Source organism: Alexandromys fortis, unplaced genomic scaffold (assembly GCF_014885135.2).
Source record: "Alexandromys fortis isolate MF-2015 unplaced genomic scaffold, M_Fortis_MF-2015_v1.1 scaffold_30, whole genome shotgun sequence".
In the NCBI taxonomy this organism is placed as follows: domain Eukaryota; kingdom Metazoa; phylum Chordata; class Mammalia; order Rodentia; family Cricetidae; genus Alexandromys; species Alexandromys fortis.
The window spans coordinates 6,901,925-6,914,430 of NW_026067922.1; the positions used below are offsets into that span (position 1 = coordinate 6,901,925).

At 45.7% G+C, this 12,506-nt stretch overlaps 1 protein-coding gene across 1 annotated transcript in view; it reads left to right on the plus strand.

The window, feature by feature from the left end:
* Positions 1 to 9,146: 9,146 nt before the first annotated feature.
* The window catches only part of Cyria (CYFIP related Rac1 interactor A), a 111,777-nt gene continuing 108,417 nt past the window's right edge, over positions 9,147 to 12,506 (plus strand). Inside the window, exon 1 of the mRNA XM_050141974.1 lies at positions 9,147 to 9,283. The gene's annotated coding sequence lies outside the window, so the exon portion shown is untranslated. The remainder of the gene's footprint in view (positions 9,284 to 12,506) is intronic.

Below are 12,506 nucleotides of genomic sequence, written 5' to 3' on the forward strand. Positions count from 1 at the left end.
CCTTATGTGGGAGCATCAGGGTTGACGGTGGATCATTAATATCCCTTCATTTAATGGGAAACTGCAGCACAAGCTACACAATGTTAATATTCTTGGTGATAGGATCATGGATGTCTGTTAGATTCATCTTTGTCTAAATATTCCTTGGAAAGGGGGAAACACCTCTCATTCATTACTCCTTAGCACGAGTTGACGATCAATCTCTCAGACTGAGACAAAGAGAGAAAATGGGATGTATGTTGAAATCAAACCACGGTAACTGAAAAACGTCGTGTCTTTTTCAAAACAAGAATTACAATAAGCCTATTAAAATATGCCGAAAATATTCTCTGTGATGGCCACTATCTAAACCTACTCCCCCGCCCTCACCTCCATCGCTTCAGTCAAATGAGAAGCATTTCTAAAGTACTCTGTAAACAGACATCCCAGTGTATTCGACACTTCCCCCAACTTTGTTCCTTCTATCAGTCTTGCTTAACTTACACGTGCAAAAACTGTAAAGCTTGTTCCAAACATCGGTGATAGTTTGGCAAGAAAAAAAAAAGGCTAAAGAAAATCTAACCTCCTGTGGGACATTAGCACCAAGTGATTATGTGTACCGCTTTAACGGTAAATAAAGACACGGCATTCTGTGTTTCTGCAGCCACAGGAAAAGATTTTTTCATCATTTTTCATGTGACCTTTCTCAGTCTTCCATGGATGTCATTTCGTTTGATTCGCTGTGTGCCCCTGTATGGCGGGCAGGGCACCATGTAGCATCTGTGGTAAACAAATGGGAATTTCAAAATAGAGGAGGGTCTCTGACATGCCCGGACTCATACAAGATCAAAGCTGAGCTGCTCCCTGTCTAGATTTTAGGAGCTGGTCTCTTCTTGCTGTGGCATCCTGCCTGGTTGGAACTGGTGAGATAGAGTTCATCATGCCTGTTTACAACCTCTTGGGAGACAAGACTTAATTCAGGCCCATGCCATAGTTTAGGAGTTCTGGGAGAAGTGTGGAGGAAATTTGATAACTCGCCAATAGAAAACTGGCATGGTAGATATGCCACAGGCTGTAGACCTGCGAATCAGAATCGGAGAGGATATTCCTTCAGCATCAGGAGGATAAAAACACCGTAGTTTGTGCTCCAGCTCTGTAGTTCACTTGCCTCGAGGCCTCGAAACAACCTTCTCTCTCCGGGCCTCAGTTTCCCCAATGTGTCTAATGATGAGATTAAATGAGACCACCTTCTATTCTGTTTCTAATCTCAAAGATGGTAAAATAACTAAATACATGTAATAAAAGGTTGTGTCCCCTTTCTGTCTGGGACCTCCCCTCCCCCTCCACACACATTAAATAAATGCACTGAAACCTGGGTAGGAACAAAATGCAAATCAGAAATCTGCATTTATGTATGAAAATACGAAAATCACCAGATTTTCTAAAAAATCTTCCATCTCGTCTTGTATTAACAGATGGGACACAGTTTGACGGAGCCGATCAGATGAAGCAGCTGCCATCTTCGCCGCCACGCCACATGAGTGACACTAACGAGACAGGTGAAACATCCAAGAGCCCAAGACGTGTGCCTCAAGAAACACTGCTGCTCTGCCAGGGTCCTAGTGGGCCTGTTGGTGGGGTTGTCATCAGCTCTAAAAATAGACCATGTGGGTAATACTTCCCCTAATGATGATGATGATTATTTATAGTCTGCCCAGCCCAGCAGGCTAGGCTAGTGTCCCGGGAAGAACAAAGGATGCTCGATATAATTAAAACAAAGAAAATCTCGAGGTGATGGCATATGAGAAAAGGCGGTGTTTCAACATCAGAAGTAGGGATGGCTCTGTTAGATTTGATGAATTATCAATAATTGGGAGTTTATTTTAGGGTCACACAACATTTGTAGGTGTGTGGTTTGATGCACCCACAAAAAAATGCATCCTAACACTTCTTTGCTGGTGGAAAAAAAAAGTTTGCATTACTCTTCTAGATTTGCATGTTTCATATCCTCATAAATAATTTGAAAGGGAAAGTCTCCTAATCTGTGAGTCTTGAACATAGAGCAACTCAGACGAATTCTGAGGATGGTTATTAGGTATACATCATCTTTCTAGAATTGGGAATGCAGATGATGATGTGTGTGTGTGTGCGTGCGTGTGATTTCTACATTAAAACACTGATGTGTGCTATGGATTAGAGTTCAGGAAAGACCTTATTACATTTCGTATGAAAGGTGGGGGGATGCCTCACAAAGTTCAAAGGCAGAGAGGTGTGGGGTAGCATTTTGCTTTTAAGATTATAAAGACACTAGCAGGAAGAGCAACCAAGTACAGACAATAGATGAGCTCTGTCCTGGTGTGATTGGGAACCATTGGAGGGTTTCAGTGAAGGAGCTTCCACATTCAAATTTCCTTTAAGATTGCCCGGGCTGCAGGGGGACAGCGGATTGAATGAAATAAGAATATCATTGGGAAACCATTCAGAAGCCATTACAACTCAAGTGAGAGTTGATAGATGGTTTCTAGTAGGTAATAGAAAGAAAACAGAAGACAGTGATTGTGGAGACTGCTCAGTGCATAAGGCTTACTGCACAAGGGTCAGGACTGAGAGTTGGAACACCCAGAAAAAGGTGGCTAGTTGGACTAGCATAATATGTGAGGTCTGGATTCATGTGAGAGGCCCTACATCAAAATAAGGTGGAGAGTAATAGAGGAAGAAAACACATAAGCATTTGGTGTAAACCCACACGCATCCACACATGCATGCACACACAAAGATAACTGTAAATTGTTAATATGTAGAGTTCCCTGTAAAATTCAATAATTGAAGGCATTTCTCAAACAGTTAAAGACTTTTTGAAAAATGTTCAAATGGCCACTTACATGGCGATCATTACATATATTCATATACACGTAGCATGACATATTCACATGTTAGCATGGCCTGCCAAGAAGCTCCATGGAGTCAGCCTCATTGTCTGTGGTAAGACTCCAAATGCTGTTTTCAGACCTGGACTCTTGTTTTCCAGATGCTTAAATTTGACAAAATCTCTTGTAGGAAGAGAAAGCACCTTAAACTATGTCTGAACTAAGTCTGTCCACTTGCTCATTAATATGTTTCTTGGAAATGAAAAACACATGAATGAAGAAGGAGGAGAAGAAAAAAAGGAGAAGAAGATGAAGAAAAGAAAAGGAGGAGGGAGGAGGAAGAAAAGGTGACCGATGTCCAATAGATTCAAGACCTGGTCCTCAACTGTGAGTCATAACACCTTTGTTTGGCTTTCATGACTATGATTCAGCTTGAAGACTTGAATAATTTACACCAAGCCTTAATTTTCTGAACTATAAAATGGGTACAGTCATAAGTGACCCCTACTTACCTATTTGTGATGCCACGGAGATGACTAGGATATGCCTTTAAAAATGCTTTAAGCCTTTGCTCAAAGCTCCCTTAATGTGTCATTACTCTGTTGGTAGTAATTTTGGAGATCATGTAAGCTTTAAGGGTAGCAAGGTTGGGTCTCCTAAAGTAGGTGACTCATTGGTCAAAGGCACCAAAATTGATACCATCAGCAAATTTGGATTTAACTAGGCAGCCAAGGATTGAGGTCAACCAACCTATTGAAAATACCAGATGATTTGTACTTAGAAGAGAGAAGCTGTACTCTGAAGCCTTGAGAGTAGACACCAAAAGAATAAAAATAAGTTTAGAATTGAAAATAAATACAATTACATTTCAAATCTGGTAGCTTGAGTGGCATTAGACTCCATGTTGGTCCTCATTAATTCTGCGGACTTTTCTTTTGTTCAAACTTCTGTTCAGCACATAATAAACACTCATTAAATGTCAGTTGCATATACAATGTTATGATGAACACTTTCCCAGGTTTGGTTCAAGACTATGGGAAAAGAGAAGCATGCTAATGTCTTACTGCTGTTGGAGGAAGAAGAAAACCTAGATCTACACACTAACTCAGTCTTTCAAGCTTCTGTAGTTTTCTTGACTTCCTGGCTTACAAGTGTTTCCTCTCTTTTTTTAAAACAGCTCTGCTGGCCTTGCCCCTTTTGGTCCCTGGGCTATATAATTTTCTTTCTCCATGACCACTATTTTACTCTGCTTATACAAAAACTTGTTTATTGTCCCATTTTTTGGATGGATGGATGAATGAATGAATGAATGAATGGATGGATGGATAGAAGGATGGATGGTGTAGGAGGTCATTCTGTTTATGTGTTGCTTTCATTGATTAATGAATAAAGAAACTGTCTTGACCTTTTGATGGGGCAGAACTTAGGTAGGCAGAGAAGACAGACTGAATTCTGGAAGGAAGAAAACAGAGTGAGGGAGAGATGCCATGGATCCACTGCCTGAGATGGACACTGATTAGAATCTTGCCAGTAAGCCACAGCATTACACAGATTAATAGAAATGGGTTAAATTAAGATATAAGAATTAGCCAATAAGAAAATAGAGTCAATGTGCCAAGCAGTGTTTTAATGAATACAGTTTCTATATGATTATTTTGGTGCTTAGCTAGCTGGGCAACCAAGACAAAACAGCAGTCTTCCAAGCAGCTCAGAGGCACAAGCGGACGGACAGACGGACGGACGGACAGATGGATGGATGGATGAGTGGGTGGATAGATGATGTCTATATCTGCATGACTGGCTGTGTGACAGATAAAGTGTTTACTCCAGAGCGCCTTATATTTAGAGTTCAGGGCTCTTGTCAAATAATTGATAAGAACCAAACTGAGTCTTCTATTCCTCTGAAACAGTCAGACATATTTTCCCAACTTCATTAATAGATGTCTTCATTTTTGGCAAATATCTAAAAAAAATAGACTGCATTAAATGGTCCACTCTTTTAACTAGATTCACCGAATGTTAACTTTTTTATTGGATGTTTTCAGGGGTGCTTGGAAGTTATAAATACTGATAAAACATAAACCTTGGCCTCCCAAGGTCATGATCTAATTGAGAGTCATGTTTAGGATGCTCATTGTTTATGAACTTCATAATTGTGAATTTGTTTCTTTGTTATTTTTAGTGACTGGAGAGATGGCTCAATGGTTAAAAGCACTTGATATTCTTACAAAAGACCTGGATTTGATTCCAGCACCCACATGAGCAGCTTATAATCATCTGTAATGCCACCTCCAGGGTACTCATTGCCCTCTTCTGGCCCCTGTGGGCACTGCACACACATGATACACATAAGATGAATAATATATATTAAAGTATGATTTTTTAACACCAAAACTAATATGCTCAATATTTTTGAGACCTTTATTTTACTGTCTTGCCTCAACCAATAAAAAAAAAAAAACTTGTTATCCTAATATCAGTACACGTTCCCAGAGACTGAGATCATGGACATTGTCTTTTCAGCTCTCATATTGTGTCCATCTTGTGGATTATTCACTACTGCACTGAACTCATTCTATGCTTTCTGTTGACAGTTTCAGTGTCTAAAGTGGTCCTGAAACACAAAGCCTCATTCTGTACAATGGGTCCTCAACACAAGGGGGCAATGATGCCCGGTAAAGCGAAAACATGCACATTAGGTCCGCTCTGCACAGGTACAGGGGACAGTACTGTTGGCGATGGAGTCAATGTCAGTGAACCAACAATACAGATTAAATGGGATGTCTCTAAATAGAAACCACGACTGTTTGCTGATGTGTGAATGAAACAACTAGAGGCTTACAGGCACCTAATCCCATGTCTCCCCTAGACACTATGGTCCACTTTGGGCCACAAGCTCAAATGTGGTGACTTGATAGAACACGGTTATTGTGAATAGGGAGAAATGACAGTTTGATCAACTGGTACCCCAAGCACAGCTAAGTGGGGGTGACTATGAGGGTATGAGGGCAACATTATGAAAAAAGACATTACAGAGGGGTTGCTTTTGAACACAGTCTTTAAACATATGAGCAGAAGGTCAATGGATGATCCTGGATGGCAGGTCATTCAAGGATGGGAGAGCTGTGTGTAAAGAAACGGGGATATGAAAGACCTGACCAATGGAGCAGCTGAAAGAGTGACATGTCAGTAAGCTAAGGTACAGGCAGGGGCTTTTAGCCACTACAGTTTCTCTGCATAGTTTAAGCTATAGTTTTTGTATCAGGGAAATATGGAGGATGTCAGCTGTGAAAATTGGCTCAAGATGCATAATCAAATCTATTATGCTCCCGCTGAAGCCTGGCCCATGTTTCCATAGAAACCCTTAGTTACACAAAGGGACCCTAGCCAGCCATTGGCAAGACTACTCAACTGTCCTGGAGGTCACTAGAGTAATGTCAGAGGGGAAAGTAAGATGCACTTCCTGGTGGCAACAATGATCTGGGACAGCAAAAGTACTGTTAGCTTGTAGCATATAGGACCGAGGAGAGAGAGCACCCTGGGGAAAGGACACGGAATCCTTCAGTCTCCACCTATGGAAGACCCTGCCTACCAGTAAGTCCGAACCTAGAACTCACTTGACATCCAGTACAATTCAGGGCACACAAGAGGAAGCCATTCTAAAAAAGTTTCTCTTAGCCTGGTAGTGGTCGTGCCTTGGATTCTAGCACTCAGGAAGCAGGAGCAGTCCAGAACTCTCTCTGTAGGTTCAAAGCCAGCCTGGCTACACAGTGAAACCCTGCCTGAAAAAAAAGTAATTATCAATTAATTAATGAAAATAAAATAAATAAAAATAAAAAAGCTTTTCTTTCACAGTTACAAAGCAATTGATATATGCCCATATATCAGCCTCCTAAAAAGGGGGCTTCCTAAATACCACCTTGTAGAAAACAATTCAAATGACATAGTAGCCTATTTTAAGTTTACACTGCTTGTCCCAAGGACCCTTAAGAAATCATTAGTTTCTCTATTAAGGCATGGAGGTGGGGAACTCTCCTCAGTTCACCCTTCTGGGTCTCCACTTGGCTTCCGTTTGCATAGCGCGCTGTCCTGTGGCATCTATCTTGTTCTTCTGTGTGAACTGTTCTTGGCCTATTCGCTGCCTGTTGAAAGCTAGGTCATCTCCTTTTAGCAAGACCCCCAGAAGTTACTTCTCCCATGATAAATCCCTTCTATTCTGGGTCTAGATGGGCAACATCTTAGTTCTAACCACTTTCCTGTTCCAACTCGTCCTGGCCTGGGCTGGCAGCTTTTCTGTGTCATCAAAGGCCTGCGACAAGTTCTCAATCCATCTTTTGGTAAAGTTCCTAGCATTCGGTTGGTGTGGTCCAGCAAAACAAAAACTCCACCACCCAAAGAGGATGCCCTTGAAGTTAATTGACTTGAGATAGTAAGGTTCACGTAAACAAGCATGCGCTGTAAATGAATACCATTGGGAATACAATCTGAACTTACCTGCCCCTAATTGACAGTTTAATTTCACTGTAATCTTTATTATGATAACTTCTGAACTTGTCATTAGAGTTACTGATAAAGTTGAAAGACTATTTCATCTGATTATAGTGTCTTAGGAAACACTTAATTATTAAATTCCATACCGATAATTAGAAAACCCTATTATTTCATAATGGGCTCAGCAATACTTACACAGGTACCCCTCAGTGACTGAGACAGAAACCACCGCCAAACACGCTGAAGTGAAATCTCAAACATCCAGTCATCTCTGCTCACCAACATGAGCTGCACTACTAGAGACAGAAGGTGTAAAATAAAAAGTCTGCTAAGCTTAGAAAATGCTAGTGCTCTGGGTATGAGTGACAGCTGGGTCTGATTCATTCATGACCTTCCCTATGATGGCTGGCCAAAGTTAAAGGTAGATAGAATAAGTAAAAGAAAAAAGAAGCTTGGATAGAGGTGTGCGTGCGTGTGTGTGTGTGTGTGTGTATGTGTGTGTGTAAATGTGCGTGTGTACGTGCGTGCATGTACGTGTCTGGGAGAAACAAGCCAAGGCTAAGGTCATAGCGAGGAAAATATATCTAATAGAACCATACCAAAATAAATTGTTGGACTAACAATAGAGGTTAGTGCAGGACAGGGGACCTTGGGAGGCTGGTAACCCAAGGACTATTTCCAACTGAGAGAGTCTATTATTCTAGCTAGACCGTGCCTGCCCAGACCCTGTCTGAATTCTTACCAAAACTGACCCCTAAACTCTACGAAGCAGTCCCTGGAGTCTGTCAGAGACACTTGCTGTCAGAGCCTCAGGGAGACTTAGGCAGAGCAAATTTCTTCTTGGGGACTCATACTGGCCTTAGGAAGATGACAGGGCCCGAGGACACTCTCCCTGAAGCTGCTTGGTTTGGTGGGCCCCAGGCTTTTTCTCCTGTCCACAGCCCACAAACCCACTATCCGTAGAAGCTATGGCGGCCAGCACAGAGCCCGACATATTGAAGGTTTAATATTACATGAATTTTAGAACCATCTTCCCTGGTTGACTGAAAAGAGCAGTCGAACTGGGGGTGGGGCGGGTGGGAGGTCTGCAAGGCACAGACACTACCAACAGGGGCTCTGACTCACAACCTGTTCAGCATAGCTCTGTCCTCTGGGCTTCCGGAAGCTCCCTCTTGTTAATGCACAAAGCCTCCGATGGTAGATGGTTTTGAAACAATAATCCCATAATTATTAATATAGCACAATAGTTTGAGCTACTTTCTCCTTTCGCCGGAGAATTTTAGACTTACTGTTTAGAAGACCGTTGCATTTCAAAGGCTAAGCATTTGGGAAGACGTTTTAGGAGATCCTATCCAATAACAGTGGCCCTTGAGGCTGGGTCGGTGTCACTAGGGTAGATAGGGAGGTGGAAGTTAAAGCCGGGTTCGTAATCCAAAGTAATTGAGAGAGGGGACTGGAACTTTGGGGTGATCTGGAGTTGGCACTAGTTTCAGTGTGAGTGTATGTCTGTAACTTGTGGGGATTGTGTCTTTGGGGGATCTTTTTGTTTGAAGTGGAAAAGTGGGTATGGAGGAATTCAAGCTTTCTAGTGAGTAACAAGGCAAGTGAAGTGGCCCAGGCCGAGGGGACGGCAGGGTTACTATGAGCCTAGGGACAATGCTAGCTCCTGGGTTACACTCCTAGTTAGTGCCTAGCCTGCTTAGAAGGGAATCAGGCTGCCTGGTGACAGCGGGGTGGGATTCCCGGGCCAGGGATGGGCGGGGCGGGGGCGGGGGCGGGGGCGGGGCAGGGCGGGGCGGGGCTGGAAGCAGACTCTCGGGCTGCGGCTGCCGCGGGAGAGGCTTCCACAGCTGCGGAGCGAGCGGCGGAGCGCGAGCAAGGCGGCGGCGGCGGCGGCCGTGGGGACAGCGGCGGCAGCGGAGGCGGCAGCGGAGGCGGCGACTCCGGTGAGCGTGGGGCGGACGCGGCTGGGGCGCGGCAGGGAGCGCGAGTGGGGACCCGCCGGGAAAGGCACTGTGGGGGCGCAGGGGCCTCCCGGGCTCGGGGCATGGTGGAGCGGGGCGACCATGGCCCTCCTCGCCTAGCTCGGAATGCCCTACAGCCCTGGGCAAGGGAGGCAGGCAGCTCAGACTCGGTCTTGAACCCTTCATCTTGATTCCCGAGCCAAAGGTCTGTGGGTCCGTCCGTTGCACGCGATCGCCGGGACTCTCTCCCGATTTTATTCCTTTTCCTGACGACTCCCTTCACCCTCCCAACCACTCCCACCCTCAAGAACCTTCATCCCCCAGAGCTATTCTTCAGGAGATCCCAATCTTACCCCCTTGGGGTTCCCTTGCGAGGACCCCTGCTCCCCATCTTTTTGCAGACCCAAGGCGTGGATGAAGCCCGCCCCGGGCCCATGCACACCTGGCCCCTTCTGCTGCCACCTGCCACACAAGTGCTTAGCCAGCACACAAACTGCTGTGCCCAGGACCTCGCCTCCGCTGCATCCACTCCTCCTCACACCAGAACTCCTACCTGGAGTCCAACAGGAGGAGACTTTTCCAAGCTGGAGCTTTGGGAACAATTTGACCCACTTCCCAAGGCGCTGGTCTCAGGCCAGCCGTGCTTTTTGGTAGACACACCTATCTTGTTTGCCAGCTGAGGGACTGACAGGAACACCTCCTGTCAAAATGTACCACCCCATCCTGAGTCCTTCTCCAAGCTGCTAAACTTTCTGGCCTCTGGCCACAGAGACAAGATCCAGGGCCTTTGCCATTTAAATCTGCTAAAGCTCCAACCCCCATCCCTGTAAAGATCCCAGAATTCTGTCAGCCATCCTTGGAAAGGAAGGGTCCAGTGTTGTTAGGGCCACCATTCTGGGTTCTGCGCAGATTTCTTCTCCTCTGTGGGTGATTCCCTGCCTGCTCCATAGAGAACCCCAGTTACAGGCACAGGCTCCCACAAGCTCAGTGGTTTCCCTATTAGAAACTTTCCCTATGGGCAGCAGTCACCACCTCCTCTGGATTGGCCCAGGCCATCTGCACAGTGTTGCGTCCCTGGGGCATGGAAAGCTGGGCTGGGACCATGCAGGGCTAGGACCCATGCTGGGCAGCAAGAGGAGGGTGTCGCCTGGCGAGGCCTCTACTTGGGAAGACCAGCCTGTTTGGGTTGTTCGCAGTCGGACTGAATTTCCCGTAGCACCTAGAGGGGTTTGAGGGTTTCTTGTCCAGAGAGGAAGCAGAACAGGGGCTGTTTTCCCTGCCTGTTTCTGACTGTCTTGTGTTGCTATGGTGACACTTTTGCCTCTTCCTCCCCCTGACTCTTCTGGGAGCTGGTTTTTATTGGTCTGTTGTCCTGTCTTTTATGGCTCTAATTTCTTCTTTCTACTTGCTCTGAAATAAACAGTCATAAACATGGGCACTGGGCCCAGGCTGGGGGCTGGCAGAACTTTACCTCCTGCAGGCCCCAAGCTCCTGCAAGGAGAGAAGACTGAATGGGGAAGGGTGGGATAGAACTACCATGCTCCTTCTGGCTCTCAGCTCTGGCGAGGAGACAGTAGCATCCCAGGTCGGGTGCATAGTTGGTAGCACACTCCTGGGGATGCCAAACACTTGTTGTAGCTCACTGGGGGTACCGTTCATGTTCAGGATAGTGTTCTAGGGGAGGGAGAGCCCCCACCCCCACTTTGCAGATGTAGCAACTAAGCCCAGAGCAAGCTGTTTTCCATGGGCTCCTGGTGCTGGGAGCACACAGTCAGCCCTCGGGGCTGATGAATGAAGAGATGTCATGGAGCTGACATATGGGTCTCCTGCCTTTCATTCTGTTGTACCCCGCTCTGTCTCCTGGAGGACTTCTGTGCATTGGAAAGTTAATTAGAAAGGGTTCCAGTCCCTTAACCCTGGTTGAGCCACTGCACCCCCTGGGGACACAAGCTGCCTTCCATGCCCTTTGTGCATCCTGAACCCTAAGTGCTGGAGACCCAAGTTGACAGCAGAGTGAAGCCACTTGTGACTTCCTGTTTTTACTCAGCATTGAGAAGAATTCAATTTGCTTGTGTTCCCAGAGCCTAGATGCAACCGGATGAGCCAAGGACACAGAGCCAGCCCCGAGTGAGGAGTTCCCAGAGAGCTAACCCATCCAGGGCCAGAGTATCACCCACTGTCTCCTGTCAGTGACACTCCTGGTTCCTTTTCTCTTCCTTGCATTTTCTCTGTCTCCCCTTTTCTATGGCAATGCTCTGGGCTTGTTGTGTGAGGGCAGCATGGGAAGACAAGGGCGTCAATGGCCTGCCTCGCTGCTCTCGGCCGTTGAGCCAGAGGAAGTCCGTTCACTCACACGGACCTCATTCTGTCTTTAAAGTGGACTTGACAGCATCTTTATCTTCCCTGCTTGATATTGCTTCTTCTTTCATGATGGCAGGGATTAGCCTATGAGGTACGTTTTGATTGGTTGGAAGGCCTTTACTTCCCTAGTTTATGTCGGGAGATCTCAGATTAAAGAGTTGCCTTGAGCCACTATTGGCAGGTTGAAAAATTTAGGATTTTAAGTCATAATCTCTCAAGGCTAGTGGCATTTTCCCAAGTTATTTTGTGGCGTGTTCACGGAACGCACGTCTTTGTTTCTCCACCTTATGTTTCTATACCAAATACAGGGCAGGTGTCCTGGAGCCACTACTCCCATTTGTAAACAGTGTGGTTGGTAGAAGAGAGAGACCTCGGGATAGAGTCTTGTCATGCAGTAGGAGGAACGATTTGACAAAGGGGACAGGTGATGTGGGCTCTAGAGATTGCTCTTGGTCAGGTAATCCCTTAGGGTTGACTCAGGCAGTCTGGGCTTTGTGGCTGAAGAGCAGCTACTGTTCTCTTGGGAAGCCCTCACTTAGCCTTCACAGAATGGGATTACTATCGAAGAGAGCACCTCCTTTAGTTCTGGTGAGCACACATCTAGGAGCCTGCCCTGCATACCTCTGGGACTTTTGACTCGTTCATAGTCGCCTCTGGTTCCTACTTCATCTTAGTTAAAAAAAAAAACCCTGGCTGTGGTGTCACAAGAATTCCAGGATTAGGTCTTAGGGTGGTCATAAATAGGGTGGTCATGATGTTGGTAGTCAGACATGAGTTGATGCTCCCTTCTGGTATGCTCTGGCTGTGGAATCCTGCAAGCCTACCTGACCTCACCGAGCCGCCA